We start from the raw sequence: 16,080 nt of genomic DNA on the forward strand, positions 1-16,080 counted from the left end.
ACAGTTTAAAGAAGGAGAAGACAATAAAGAAGATATCCAGCTTCTTGACAGGTGACTAGGCGCGAATCACTGTATTTTTTTTTGATCGCACAATAAATGGGTGGGTTCTAAAGAATCAATGGGAGGAGCGTAAAAATGTTCGAAATGTAAGATAGGACAATTATGATTGTCCTTCCTTAACAGGTAAGTCAGCCAATCAATTAATTGTCCATCACATTACATTTCGAACATTTGTACTAATGGTAGGCTGTTGAAAGATTAGACAATATTGTGCGATATAAATAAACAAAATTATATTGCCATCTCCCAAAACTTAATAATTTACACATTTTATTTATTTTTTTTTTCAGGTTTCCAAGACACATACCTTGCACATTTTTTGTTAAGATATGTGGCAAACAAATCTATATCTGGAATATGAAGCTGCTCAAAAATTATGTAAATATAATTATAACTTAAAGAATACTCTGTTTCTATTCTTAAAGATCTTGACTCTGAATCAGCAATAATATTTTCTTTTGTACTGATATAAGATGCAAATATTTTTAAATTTCTGTTTTCACAATATTGCCAGATTTCTCTAGAAATGCTATTTAGATTAGAGTACTGCACACTCCTCATCTTGTTAATACAAGATACCGCTGTTGTATTATATATTCTTAGCAAAATGTTACAATTCCTATATCCCTTGGAAAAGGATTTCAAGCCATTATAATATGCTACCAATAACTAAAGTGCATTTATATGTAGTTTGTGCTGTTCATAACTCCAAAAACCATGAGTTTTGTTATCATTACAGCATGCTCCCCAGGCTAAAAGAGATGCATCACAAAATATTTTAAGTGCAATAATTTGATTCTTTTATATTTTGCTTACTAATTGGTACGTTATTTAACCACCAATTGCAATCGTTTTCCAAGTAATTAGGTATGGTCCTTTTAGTGTTATAACTATTAGTTTTAGCAAGAACAAGCCACTTTTCTCTTTCTAGTTTTTTTATGTATAATTTACCATATTTAACTGAAGGACAAATCGCTACCAACTAACCGATTAAAGCTGCAAATGATCTTATCCTACATGTACTTTTATTTTTAATTGTCTGAATTCTGTTACCAATCTTTTCTTTATTGTCAGCAGGTGCAAAATATATCATTTCTCTGGAATCAAACGTAAAACCAAGAAAAGTTATACTTTGCATGGGTGAAAGTATGCTTTTTTCTTTATGTATAGTAAAGCCTAAGCGGAAAACATAGAACATGTTTCAGCAATATTTTACATTCTACATATGATTTTGAAATTAGTAAAGTGTCATCTGAAAAAATGACAGAAGTAAAACCTCTTGTTCTTAGATTATTTAGAGCTGGTTTCAAAGTCTTTGTAAATATAAACGGCGAGATATTTAAACCAAATGGTAAGCAGTTCAAATGATACAGAATATTTTTGTATTCAAATTTTAAATATTTTTTAGAATTTTCATGAACAGGTATAGCAAAATAGGCATCTTTTAAATCTACCTTTGCCATAATAAACAACCCTTGAAAATGAGCTTAAGAACTGACCTATAGTCTTCTAGCTTAAAATGTGGGGCTTCTATAAAGCAGTTTTATATTCAAAACAAATCTGTGACTCCCATCCTTTTTGGGCACTAGAAAATATGAAGAAATATATTGCCCTTGTGTATATGAAGAGGGAAAAATAGCTCCTTTTTCAAGTAATTGTTTTATAGCTAAGTCACATGACTCATTTGGGTCTATCAAAACTTTTGGTGCTCTCTCTTGAGAGGGCATTGTTTTAAATAAAATATAAAAACCTTGGACCCAACTTAAAACTTCGTTGTCCGCAGTAATCTTTTTCCAGTTTTCAATATAGTTAGCCACATTACCTGCTAATTTGTTATTTGCCTTTAATATGACCTCTTGGTTATTCTGCTCTGGTTCTGGTACTGCTGCCTGTTCAACTGCTTGTATCTTGATGTTAGTTGCGGGCGATTTGGGTACTGGCTTTGTCGAAATCTCGGTCTGTTCGAGGCTGGATTGTAGTTTAAACGCTGCTGTTAAGCTAAAATAGCAGCTTGGCGTTGAGGAGCAGTCCTAGGGTAAAAATTCGATGTTTGTGGCTTTATAATAAAGCGACGTGAAAGGCTGCTGATTTTGTGTCCTGGTTTTCTTACAACCTTTCAACCAAATCCTCTCCATATAAATATTTATCTATAGGTTGTTCATCTAATAATTTCTTAAATTTTGAATTTAATGAAAAACTGAGCAAAAACCTTCTGGGCAAGGACATCTTATAAAACACTTCTATATTGAGGATTATGGAGTTGGCACTTGTTTCGATACTCCTATTTTCATTTAATCCGAATTCGACCTCTTTATAAAGAGCCATAATACTTGCCGCTAAAATTGTTTGCATAGATTGCAAGTACTTATCTTCCCTAATTTTACTTTTATCCTTTATTGCAGATAAAATCTCAGGATTTAACTGAGGTGGGCAAAGTTTCTCGCAGTTTGTAGCAGGTGGGAATTTTTCTGTAAGCTTACCGACAGTGCTTTTGTCAAAGCCTTTGGAGAGATAATTATTTAGCCTCTTTGCTACATCTGGTAACATTTCATAAGCATTAAGGTTAGTTTTTGATGGGTCCTCCCCAATTAAGTTAATAATATCTAGAGAAATATTTTCTTTTTGGGTAGATATCTCTCCAATGAAAAAATCTTCTGCCTGCTGTTGGGGCTCCTCAATAGGTACTGTCTGTTGAAGCTCTTCACTTGCCCCCAAATCTTCGATTATGCTCAAATTGCATCGCATATCATTTTCTGTATTATTTAGCTAGGCTGGAGGGCTATGCACCTCCACAATGGTTTTTATAATATTATTTTGACCTTCAGTTTGCATCTCCTCATCGAAAATTCATTGAATAAAAAGGACTTTAATATTTTTGACAATACCAAACAAAAAATTTAGTATTGAAGGTAAAAAAGTATGTAAACTTGTTATGGTTGTAAAGTAAAAACCAGGTGAAATGTACAAAAGTAGTTAAATAAAATCTATTTCTTTTCTAAACTTTTGGGCTACTGTAAAGTACCTATGAGAAATGGGAGCAGGTCAAATAATCATAAAGATGTACCGGGCTACTAAAAAGTACCCGCTGCTCTAGTTTTTGTTAAGGCGTTAATTATTTATTCTGCCTTACTTTGGGTTACCTAAAGGCACCCTAATTGAGACAACCAATATAATATCTTTTTTTCAAAAAGCGTGTAGAATGTATAGCATAACCTATAAATACCTTGGTCACTTTCTTCCAATTTCTCCCTTAACCTTGCCAATTTCTGTTGTAACTTCTCATATTTACGCCTCTTTCGGGATACACTATCCTTCTCTGATAACCTTTTTGGCATTTTGAACACTTTTTATAACAATATTCGAAAAACACTTGTAATCAACACTGCACAGAAAAAAACAGTGATTCGAGTTAGTCACCTGTCAAGAAGCTGGATATTTTCTTTTTTTTCTTCTTCTTCTTCTTTAAACTGTGGTCAACCTCCAGAAAATACCACTACCATTAGTACAAATGTTCGAAATGTAATGTGATGGACAATTTGCTAAATCTGGGGTTACAACATATTGGGGGTTACCTTTAAAGAGTATTTTCTCTATAATAATGTTGCTTGAAAACTATCTGTCGCACAAGAAAGTGAGTAAGTATGTCTTGTATTATGAAAAAGTGCATACTGACTGTTTTACGTCCTGATAAGATCTTATTTTCTACTAGGTTTTAGCGTGCTAAGATCAAATTAGAAGAACTTTTCGTTGTGTAGGACATATTTTTAAAAGCTTGTTTCTCAGACCATTTGTAGACCTGCTTGTTGGATTTCTACATCTTTTTCGTTTATGTTTTACGTGTATTTTCAAATATTATCCCAGAACTACCACTTGTTTGTTTTTTTTTACATTTTATTTCGATCTTCCTTAATTCAATTAGATCTGTAAGTGGCACCAAAAAATTTAAGATTTTTGTAAACTTCTTTTTATGCAAATCTAATGTACATAATCCAAGAATTAACAATACCGTACATAGCTAATCTATAAAAAACGTTTCGTTACCATTTAAAATTTTTGGTTATAGCATGTGTAATAACAAACTCATGTCAGCTTTTAGTGTGTTTACCAGGATAAATGAAGTAAAGAATATAGAAGAATATATCAAAGTATACACGCGCATCTGGTGTAAGCTACAGTTTCAACAACTCGTTTCCTAATACATACATACATATGGAATAATGCTTCGAGTGATCCTAAAAGAAACTTCTTATACTTAGATTTAATAACTAACAGTGTATAATATTCACTTTACCTTTAAACTTCCGTTTGCTTTGAAACAACGAGCAACAGCCATTTGGAAAATTACAGTGAACAATATTGTAATAAATTCGCAACTAACTTTTTGGTGGCGAATAAAACTACATCACAAATGGAGGATAATTTATCAAAAGCGACCCTCCGTCAAGTATTTTCAAAACACTTCCATTCTACAACATCTAATTTATATTAAACGGACAAACACTTTAGGCAGTTGTGGTATGTTTTAATTTCATCGTTTCTGTTACGGTATAGATAAAGCATATACCGAGCCACTATTTCTGTTAGTATATAAAAAAAACTGTTATAGAGACTGTGCTATATATATAAATTACTGACTTAGTTCTGGTCATCATCAGATCACCAGTAAAGTTCAATTTTTAAAATTTTAATACATATACATATTGTAATTCGAACAAAAAACTTTCATAAGGGATGGTATACAAAGTGCCCACATTACTTAAGTTTATTAAACGGGAGGGGGGGGGAGGAGGGGTTTAATAAATAGTAAATTAAAAATTAAACTAAAAGAATATAAATATTACTTAAATACCAGTACACGGTTTGTTGTTAAGATGGCGTTTATCGAACGCTCATTTATGATAGAATTTTGCACACACACACGCAGTGATCAACCCTGCCCCTAGGAACATGTGTATACCAATCTAAGAATGGGATCCATATGTCCGAAGATCAATCCGGTCACACTTCGCTAGTCGAAGTGGTACCTATCTGACCCCCAGGTTTATCCTCCACCAATCCTCATCGTGTGACTTACGTGAGGAGGCTTATGATCTGAAAGTTACTTAAGGTGTCCTGGGTAATGGAACACCCTCTGTTTTTAATGACTGTAAGGTTATGCCACCTAACTGTAGGGGTAGCCACATCTAGGCTTTTCTCCCTATTTACATTACTGACTCTATTGAAGTTACTCTATCATGACTTCGGGACTTAAGTCCCTAAAACAAAAAGAAAAAAAGCGTGTGTTCCGTCAGCCCCCAGCCTTGGCTGACGACTCTATGTTCGGAAAAGAGTGTGTGCTCGGTCACTCTTCCACCGATTTGGCAAAATAAATTTTGTTCTCCTCGCCGGCCGAGCACCCGAGTAGGGTCTGGCCACTGAGCCCTTGTATGCCGCACAATACCTCAGTGCTCGGATTTCGCGAGAATATCAGTATTCACCTGATCTGCCTTAAGGGCCTAGTCCGTTGAAGCGGTATATGTAGAGCCAGATGGGCCCTCCATATTTGGTCTATGATGAAAGTGAAGGATACAATAAATGTAGAATGAAAAAGATTTAAGTATTGGATTTTTTTTGTGTTTTTTGTTTTTATTTTGTTTTTTGTGGACTTTCTTGGAGCTTCGGAACTATAATATTCCTGGGCAACAATTCTTTTCTTTTTTTTTTCCTTAATCCTATTTGTGTGCGTGTGTTGGGGTGAGCATTCCCAAGTGTATACTGCTCTCACTCACCCCGGTGTATATTGGACTTATATCTACCTATATATATATATATATATATATATATATATATATATATATATATATATATATATATATATATATATATATATATATATATATATATATATATATATATATATATATATATATAACAAGCGAGTCGTCTTCAGCTGGCGCCGCTTCTCGCATCCTAATTTCCAGCGTTTTCTGTTGAAGCAATCTTCAGTTGTTAAATCTCTGGCGGTCATTGCATCGTCGACATCGTCTCTCCAGGATCGTGTTGGTCTACCTCGTTTTCTTCTAGTTGGTGGAGTCCATTCTTCTATTTTTTTAGGCCATCTATTTTCAGGCATTCTCTGAAGTTGTCCATACCAGTTAAGTCTTTTGGCTTCGATTGTGTCTATTATGTCTAGATCATGTAGATATGAAATACAGATTACTGAAGGTAATCCTACAGGGTAAAGTATTCGGAAAGCGAGGAATTGGGAGAAGGAGAATATCATGGTTGAAGAACCTGAGGAAATGGTTCTCCACAACAACAACGAATCTATTTAAAGCATCAGTCAATAAAATAATTATAGCCAGAATGATTGCCAATATTCGGAACGAATAGGCACTGAAAGAAGAAGAATGTCTAGATCGATTTCCATTTCTCTCCGAATATCTTCTTTTCTCACCCTATTAAGTCTAGTGAGCTGGTAACATCGTCTCCAGTAGTTCATTTCCATGGCCTTAATTTTTGATTTGTTTCTTTGGTTTATTTCCCAGAGTTCGGCGCCGTACAGCCCAATACTTTCTATTATTGTTTTATAGATTCTTCTTTTATTTTCTTTTGTTATTTTTTTATTCCATAATAGTCCGTGTAGCTGTCTGGTGGCTGATCTTGCTTGGCAAATCCTGGAGTGTATTTCTTCGCTACTTCCTGCTTTTGATGTTATTTGGACTCCCAAGTATTTGAAATTGTCTGTTGGTTTTATAGTTCCCATTTCGATTTGTAGGCTTTCTGGTTTTTCTCCTACAACTAAGTACTCAGTTTTTTGTATATTAATTGTGAGGCCCCATTTGGTATACTCATCTTCCAGTTTTCTAAGCATGTAGCCTACATCACTCTCGTCTTCAGCTAGAATGGCTTGGTCGTCAGCGAAGTGTATCGTGTACAATCTATTATCTCCGATTGGGATGCCCATATTGCAGCACTTTCTTCTCCACACTGAGAGTGCCTCATTTAGATATATTTTGAAGAGTGTAGGTGCTATGCAGCAGCCTTACTTTAGGCCCTTACTAATAGGAATTTCTCTAGTTAATCTATTTCCAGTTTTAATGTTTGCCGTCATATTTTTGTAGAGTTGTTGTACTGCTTGTATATTTTTTTTTGCTTATTCCTTGTTTTTCCATTGCTACCCAAAGCATTGAATATAATATATCTACCTAAAAACCTAAAAACCTAAAAGAAAAAGCGTACCCTCTCACCAGAGATGATTTTTTTGGTCGGTTTCCTATCTTTCTTCATCTTAAGGTTTTGACGACTATGCACCATTACATCCTTTATTGTTCGTTTGGAATCTCCCTATATCTTGAATATATATATATATATATATATATATATATATATATATATATATATATATATATATATATATATATATATATATATACAGATGGTTAAAGGTAACCGGGAACGACCCAATACTAAGGTGAATAAAGACACATATATTCAGAAATCATTGGACCTTCTAAATGATCGCGATACGTATGTACTGATTGATAATAAAGATCCTACTACTTTAATGAAGAATGCGTGCAATAAGTTGGTTAAACGGCTCAAAGGAAAGTACATCTCTTTTGAAACAGCTAAATCTATTACTACCTATAACGGCATTTGTCCAAAATATTATGGATTATCTAAAGTTCACAAACCAGAGATACCTCTTAGACTTATAGTATCTTGCATTAAATCTTCTACTCAACCATTATCCAAAATGATAGCCCAGGTGTTAACCACTTCCTTTGATGCGTTTAATAAATTTAAAATAAAAGATACTTTCGATTTTGCACAAAAAATTAACAACACAGTTATACCTAACAACTTCGTGTTGGTGTCTTTTGATGTAGTCTAACTATTCACTAATATACCTTTTGACTTAATAACTTTAATCATGGAAGAACATTTTGACCTAATACAACCGAATTGCAATATTCCAAAAACAGTGTTCATAGAGATTATTGCCTTTTTATATAATCATATTTATTTTTCTTTTGATAGTAAATTTTACAAACAAAAATTAGGATTACCGATGGGTGGAGCAACCTCACCTATTTTAGCTAAAATCGTTATGACTAAATTGTTGTATATTGTGCATCAACACGTACATTTTTAATTTACTTTTCTCTATCAATATGTAGATGATTTAATAACATCAGTACTAAAAAATGAGATACAGAATACACTTACGATTTTTAATTCATTTAATACTCATTTGCAATTCACAGTTGAGGAGGAGTCAAACTCTTCGGTAAGCTTTCTTGATACAAACGTTGTTAGAACGGAAGATAACACCATCTATTTAGACTGGTACAGAAAAACTACTAACTCAGGTAGATATATACCCTTTAACTCATATCATCCCATGAAACAGAAAGTTAACACCGTTCTAGCAATGAAAAATAGAATATTAAAAATCTCACATCCAACTTTTACTCAAAAGAATTTAAAACTGTTGTTTGACACATTACTATGCAATTATTACCTTAAAAATTTGCTCAATAAACTTTTGTATTCACACACAGAACGTATTACACGCGACAATATGTCTGGTCATGATCGGTCAGCATCTGACAACACCGTGCAGTTGAAGTATGGATCATTACCGTATATAGAAGGTTTAACACAATCTTTCACTAGACTATTTAGTCAATTTAACATAAAAATAGCCAATTATAACAACAAAAAAAGCTCAATTTGTTCAATTCTAGACTAAAAGATCCAGTTCCACTAGAGAAGAACTGTAACGCAATCTATGGTATACCCTGTGAATGTGGCAAAATATACATAGGCCATACAAGTCAACGACTTAGTAAGCGCCTACCTCTTCACATAAGTGACTGTAAACATAAACCCCTAGCAACTAGTTTGAGCATTCATGTCAATGAGAATGACCATCGTGTCCTATATGATGAGGCTATAATTCTAGATAGAGCTGAAAAAGAAGCTCATCGTAAAATCTTAGAGATGTGTTATATTAATAATTGTTCTAATTCACTGAACCACAAAAAAGATGTTGATAACTTAAGTTCCATCTATACTTATGTTTTACAACAAAATTCACTAAAAATAAAAAAGTACCACCTTCTTATATTAGATTTTCATAATACTGTCCCTCCGCACTTTCACTAACGTACTGTTGTCATTTGCTGTCTGTTGTGACTCAGTTTATTGCCTGTAACTCATGTGTATTAAATTCAATGTAACCCACAAGACAATTGTTAATAATTGTAATTAAAACATTTTAAAACTTAACTTCATGTACAAACCATGTTTTTTCATTTATATCTTTTATAATTCTATATTTTTCAATCAGACTATTTTGTCAAAATTTGAATTTTGAGAAAAAAAAAAGTGTAAATGTCTAACCCTTCTTGGACATAATGTTTATACCACTAACATCAATAATGTAAAAAGACAATAATTATACAATTGTGATATACTAACAACTACAGGGATATGTTATTCCCCTTTTGTGAGAACAAGATGAACTTTGAATTTATTTTATATCTATTATCATCATTTATACACTTGTTTCTTCGACAAAAGGTATATAATACATACATCTCACCGTGGTGTTGACTACTATACCCAAGACTAATTACTAACCAAAAATTTATTAAACATGATATGTTTATATAGAGGAGTGACCTATATTTATTTAATTTTTAATTTAATTTTGTGTGACAATTAAAAAAGTCTAATATTGCTGACTGAATAATGTTATTGTTTCTATGCCAACAAAAAGAAGAAGTGATTAAGACAGGTGCTGTTTCGATAGGTGACAGTTGAAACAACACATGACTTAATTCACAATTTCTTGTCAAAAATGCCGGCCACATGGTTATAATAAAGTAACTTTAAATATTTAATAAAGGCCTTGTTTGCCACTTTTCCTCTGGTTTGGGAGATGCGTTTGGTTTGTTTTTAAAAATATGTGTATGTCAATTTTATTATACACTAAGAGATAGTGTCGACATTAAGGTAAGATTAAAATAACATCTCTAATTATGATATTGTAAATAATGTTTTTCCGTTACAGCAAGTTCTGATGAAGCCCAAAATTATGTGGCGAAAGCTTGGCTCTTAATAAAAGACACTCACTTAGAAGCACCCGTTTTTTATTGCTTCCTTAGGATTGGGTTGTTCCCGGTTATCTTCCGTTTGTGTTTACCAGTAACCCGTTACTGTCTTTGACTTTCTTTATATTTATATATATATATATATACATATATATATATATACATATATATATATATATATATATATATATATATATATGTATATATATATATATATATATATATATATATATATATATATATGTATATATGTATATAAGAAATACTGGATATTATTGACTGTCGATATAAACAAATAACACAGTTTATTAGGGCTGCAGTCAGAGGGTTTGGCCGGGATGTTACAGAAACACTCTTTTGACTTATTGTCTAGCTTTCGGAATTGTTTTATTCCTTCTTTAAGACACTGTAATTAGAAGAATGTGTAAATATTTACAATATATCACAAATTGTCAGTGCAACTTACTATAGAGTGTTTCACGTTAAGAAAATAACATTGCAGAGATATGGTCATGTATTTCTTATGGACGATAGAAGCGCAGCGATGCCACAATGAACACAAGCACGATTCAGGGTTGTATAATTTGTATTTTCGTTTTCACATACATGAATTAAATCAATGTTTTTTAACGCAATTGACCAAAAGTGTCCATTCAAAACAAGAGATGAAAAGTAGGGAAAATGATTTTAATTAAATAAATAGTACCTATTTACAAAAGATAATTTTATTTTATCTTATTTTAATTATAGTAACGACAGTTTATTTGTTTTTCTGTGAGAATATCATATACCATGAATAATAGAAAAATCAGTAGAAAATATTGCTTAGTTAAATCGTGCACTTTGCCGGCTATTAAAGATTTAAAAGTAAATAAACGGCCCGCTTGGAATGCATATATCTAATTACTAATTGCATCTTAAAATAATACGGTGTGCGTAAGTCAGCGATTTTATGTCGTTCTCTGAAATTACATAATGATAATAAGATTTTGTGCTTTGTGGTTCTTCAGTTGTTATTCTGACTTTACAGTTAAATGTTAATTGAAAATGGAAATTCGAAAAATATATTCGAGAATCTAGTAAACCGCATGCTTGAGAGTTTTGGCAACACTGATCTCCATAAGCCTAATGTTATTTTCTTAACGTAGAACGCTGTATAGTCGTTGAGATTATTTATATAAAGCTATGACACTTAACATTAATAACACACATATAAAATAAAATATAAAATATAAAATAATTAACAAAATACATTTTAAAATTTAGTTATGATAATAAAAATTTTGTTTGTGACATCTTTTGATGGTGTGTTTTAACTGATTCATAGAGAACAGAAAGAAAAAGCAAAAATAGTACAATTAAAAAGTAATTAGGAGTTCTTCATGTTTTATTAATGAAAGTAGTATATTAAACCTGTCTTGATAGTATGCAACATGTTTTGTATGCAGGTGTATTACGGTGTGTATATGTAAAAGTAAATCTTTATTTTATTTTTGATGTTTTGTCAGTAAATAACAATAAATTTTGCTCAGTTTATCTATGTCAGACGTTTTATTTATACAAGATGTATTGGATTTTATGAAATACATTTCCAAGAAAACACGTTTTGAATGATTTTTTTTCTTTGCCAAAATACAGGAATCCTAGAAATTAAATTCATGTTTTAACGTTAACACTAGAAAGTCGGGCTTAGCATACCTACCTAGAAAGCCCGAAGGGATCATTTTGGCCCCAAGTTCCTAAATCAATAAAAACCAAGTTTAGAATTAACTATTTATTTGGGAATAAACAAGAAATAAAAAAAAACAGTTTTAAGAAATTATATAAACTCTTGACGATAGAATTTGATTTAATTTTTTAGTTTCATTTTAAACATTTGGAACACCATACAGTTTGCAGTTTTTGGCATTTGCCACACATTGCCTTGTTACAGCCGTGGTACTCATTGGAAGTATGATTTCCTTAACAAAACATTTTTAACTGACATTTTTTTCTTTTTTGGCTAGTAACAGTGCTGGTGGTTGGTAAATCCGGTGGTACTGGGTATAGTACTAGATTTCGGGAGGCAAGGTATGGAGCCCGTAATTCTTCACACAGCTGAAGAATAAACTTACGACGACTGATTTTACTTCCAGTATCTTCTTTATAAATAATCCATGCATTTATTGCTCCTAAGTCAAGAATGTTATAAAACACGTGCATTGGCCATCGTCTTGAAGAAACTTTTGTAGTATAAAGACGCGCCATTTGGTCCACTACATCAACCCCGTATTTTGTTTTATTATAAAAACTGACTGTTTGAGGAAGTTTTTTTCCATGGACAGCAACATCCACTGATTGATGTAATGAGCTCAACAAAAGCACATTTTTGTGACTCTTTCCTTGGTATGCAGTAAGTGTTATCTTTTCGTTGCTTTGGAATATATCGGTAACATATAATTCTCCATTTTTACTCTTTACGCTTAGAGGAACTTCCTTTCTGTTGCGATTCAAAGTACCCACAAGACTTGTTGATTTTTTTTGCAATGCCTTGGCCAATTTTAACGATGTAAAGTGGTTATCTGTCGTAACATTTTTACCCTTTCCCAGTTGATTTTCCATTAACCGCAAAACAACATGTTCACCAACACTTGTATCTTTCTTGCGTAGATGATCAGTGCCAGTATAAGGGTAACCATTTACAATATATTTTGATTCCACGCATGTCAAAAGCCAAAATTGTATGCCAAACTTATCCAGCTTATTTGATATGTACTGTGTGAACGGGCACCTGGCTTTAGAAGGCAGTAGTTGTTCGTCCACAGTAAGGTTTATTCCCGGTTTGTAACATGCACCACTATTTTCTATAAATCCATTCCTAACCGCAGAGGCTAGAGCAAATTTGTCGGTTTTCAATCGTTCAGATCTCGTTTGCTTTATGTAAAATCTGAGATATTTTATAATATCCTTGAATCTGTCACGTGGCATAGTTTGCCTAAAAAACTGAGGACCCCATACTGTTGACCACAAACTGTTGGTTGGGAAATTTTTGGCGCCGTAGACTCCTCTTGCGTACATAATAGCAAGGGTAGCCTCCAGTTCTTCCAAAGTTATAGTCCATGTGTCATTTTTCAAACATCGATGTGCTTCTGCAATAGTGCATTCTTTTATATGACGTAACATGCTGTCGTTGATTATTAGATGCCAAGCACTTACCACACAATTGTTCCTCACGTTCCTTTTTGCATACGACGTAGGACCTGATTCCTCTCGATAAATGTTGTGCTGAGTGCGGCGTCCTGTAATGAGTAAACATTCAATGAATATGAAGATACTTTCCACGTTGTTCCGTCTTTCGATTGTTCGGTGTCTCCGATTGAAATAGTTTGTCCTTGTTGACCTCTTTTTCTCTTGTGACTTGGCTTAGATGCACTTGGATTCACGATAAAATTAGCTGACTCGTGCTGTTGAGTTGTAGAAGCAGTGTTTGCATAAATTGGTGAGTCTTGTACAATAAAACTTTCTAACTGCTCTGAAGCATCAGAGTCACTTGAAATATTATTTTGTGGTGGTACGTATTGTTCATCGTCTGACTCATTATTTTCTGCAAATTCAAATTCACCTCCCAAAATATCTTCTTATATTTTTCGTATTTCTTGAAGAAGTTCAAGCTCTGATAGTCCACGACGAGACATCTTTACAGTCGTCTTGAATTTTCACAATTGAACGAATGTTTCAATATTCTAGAAACGAGAGTCAGCAGAACCTAATAAACCGCTCAATAAACAATATACTTTCAAGGAACAAACAGTATGTAACAAAATACCTTCTAGGAATAAACGTGCATAAACATAATTTTATTTATCCGACAGAAAGTTAAAAGAAATCGTCAATCGATCGCCCGATCCTGCTCGGGCGCCAGTTTGTGATGGGTAGCTCTTTCGGGCGACAGACTCAGTAAAACACAGGTTTGAAGTAAAAATAAATGTATTAAGTATATATATACAATAAATAAAAACTAAAAAAGGAATTCTACGTTGTATACTTATAAAACAAAAATAAAATGAATTCTACGTTTCCGTCTGGGTCCCGCGATGAATGAATTCCCCGGCAAACGTCTATAAAAGAAAAGAAACTAATTATTACTAATGAAGAAATAAAATAGCAGACCCACGGTAATGTTCAATACACAAATACCGATGGGTTCCGCTTGGCTAAGGACAGAGTACAATCCTCAATACGGAAATCTCTCTGTCCGGCTTGGCTCTGTGCAGATCCACGGTAATGTTCAATACACAGTACCGATGGGTTCCGCTTGGTTAAGGATAGAGTATGATCCTCAATACGGAACTGTCTCTGTCCAGAATGGCTCGCAGGTTCACTACACCGGCGAGTCAGGGAGCCTAGAGCGCTAGCTACAAGACTGTCTAATTCCGCTATTCACACGCCTTAAATAGCCGTTTGAATCCCACTACGCCATCACGTTGTAGAAGTGGATGCGCAAATATTGACACTCCCACGGTTCGAACTGTTAAACGATCAGAGCATCGTTACAATTTCCGAGAAAAATGATAATAATTAATACAGGGCCAGTTTGGCCCCTTCAGACTTCTATAGTAGGTTTGTTAGAAAATCCATTTAATAAATTTAGTAAACAATATTTTTTTGCGTTAAATAAGACTTTGTATCAAAATATTAAAAGTCATAAAATATGAAATTCTTATTGTGTCAAATAAAAGAACTACAGTAACTTCAAATCGCAACAGGGGCCAAATTGGCCCCTCCGACTTTCTAGTGTTAATACATGTTCTGTGGGCGCACATGCGTTTATTTTTTTGGTTTTTATGTCGCTGCGATGTGAGATCACTCTACTGGATATTTAAATAAAATAAAAAATAAAAAAAGGTGTATTTTATGTGAAAAGGACCGTTACATATGTGATAAGGATACGGATTTAAAAAGTGTATCATAAATAAGTGTATTATTAAAAAGTGAGTAAAATCTTAACAACTTAACAATGATTTTTATAGAATCATTTATACAACTATGTAAAGGAAATTCATATATCAGATGACTAAAACTATTAATCTGTTATTTTTATGCAGTAAAGGATTATCACAAACACATCCTTTAATAGGCGATAAGAAAAAATAATGTGCTTCTAGATACAAGTAATATGTATTCACCTAATTTTTCTGGCCGTAGTTTTGATAAATACGCTGTGTGTTTCCAAATGTTTATATTTTAGACACTTCCGATTAGCAAATTAAAAAGCATTTTATTCGTATCGTATTTATTGACCTGAAACATGATATTTAAACAAACGTGTAAAATATCAATAGTCATATAATATGAATTATTATAGGTTTTTGTATTGAAATATTTGAATATTAGTATTAATTAATATTATTTGGTTCATATAGTAAAAAGAACATGCATGTTCTGGTGCAGTTAAAACCAAAATCTATGCCAATTAATTATATGCACTAAATTATTTAAATACTTTTAAAATATTCTGGCTTTTTTGTAGGGTTTGTGGTAGAGTTGATATTTTGTTAATAATTTAACAATATTTCTCTAAAATAGCTAAATAAAATTATTACACAGAAATTTTGGGAGTAGTCAATATAAGCCCGTATTAAATAATAAAAGCCTTTTAGAAATAGAATTATTTCCTGTAATACATTAAAAAATAAGAATTATTAATGAGTTAAAATTATTCCATTTTCCTGAGTTTTATTTATTCCGCATCCTAATTTTTAGCGTTTTCTGTCATATCTATATTTAGTTTTTAAATCTCTAGCAGTCATTGCATCTTCGACATCTTCTCTCCATGACTTTTCTCTCCATCTTTTTTGGCATCTATTTTCACACATTCTCTGCAGGTGTCCATACTAGTTTAGTTGTTTGGCTTCGATAGTATCTATTTATGTCTAGG

The sequence above is a fragment of the Diabrotica undecimpunctata genome, chromosome 4 (assembly GCF_040954645.1).
Source record: "Diabrotica undecimpunctata isolate CICGRU chromosome 4, icDiaUnde3, whole genome shotgun sequence".
Lineage (NCBI taxonomy): Eukaryota > Metazoa > Arthropoda > Insecta > Coleoptera > Chrysomelidae > Diabrotica > Diabrotica undecimpunctata.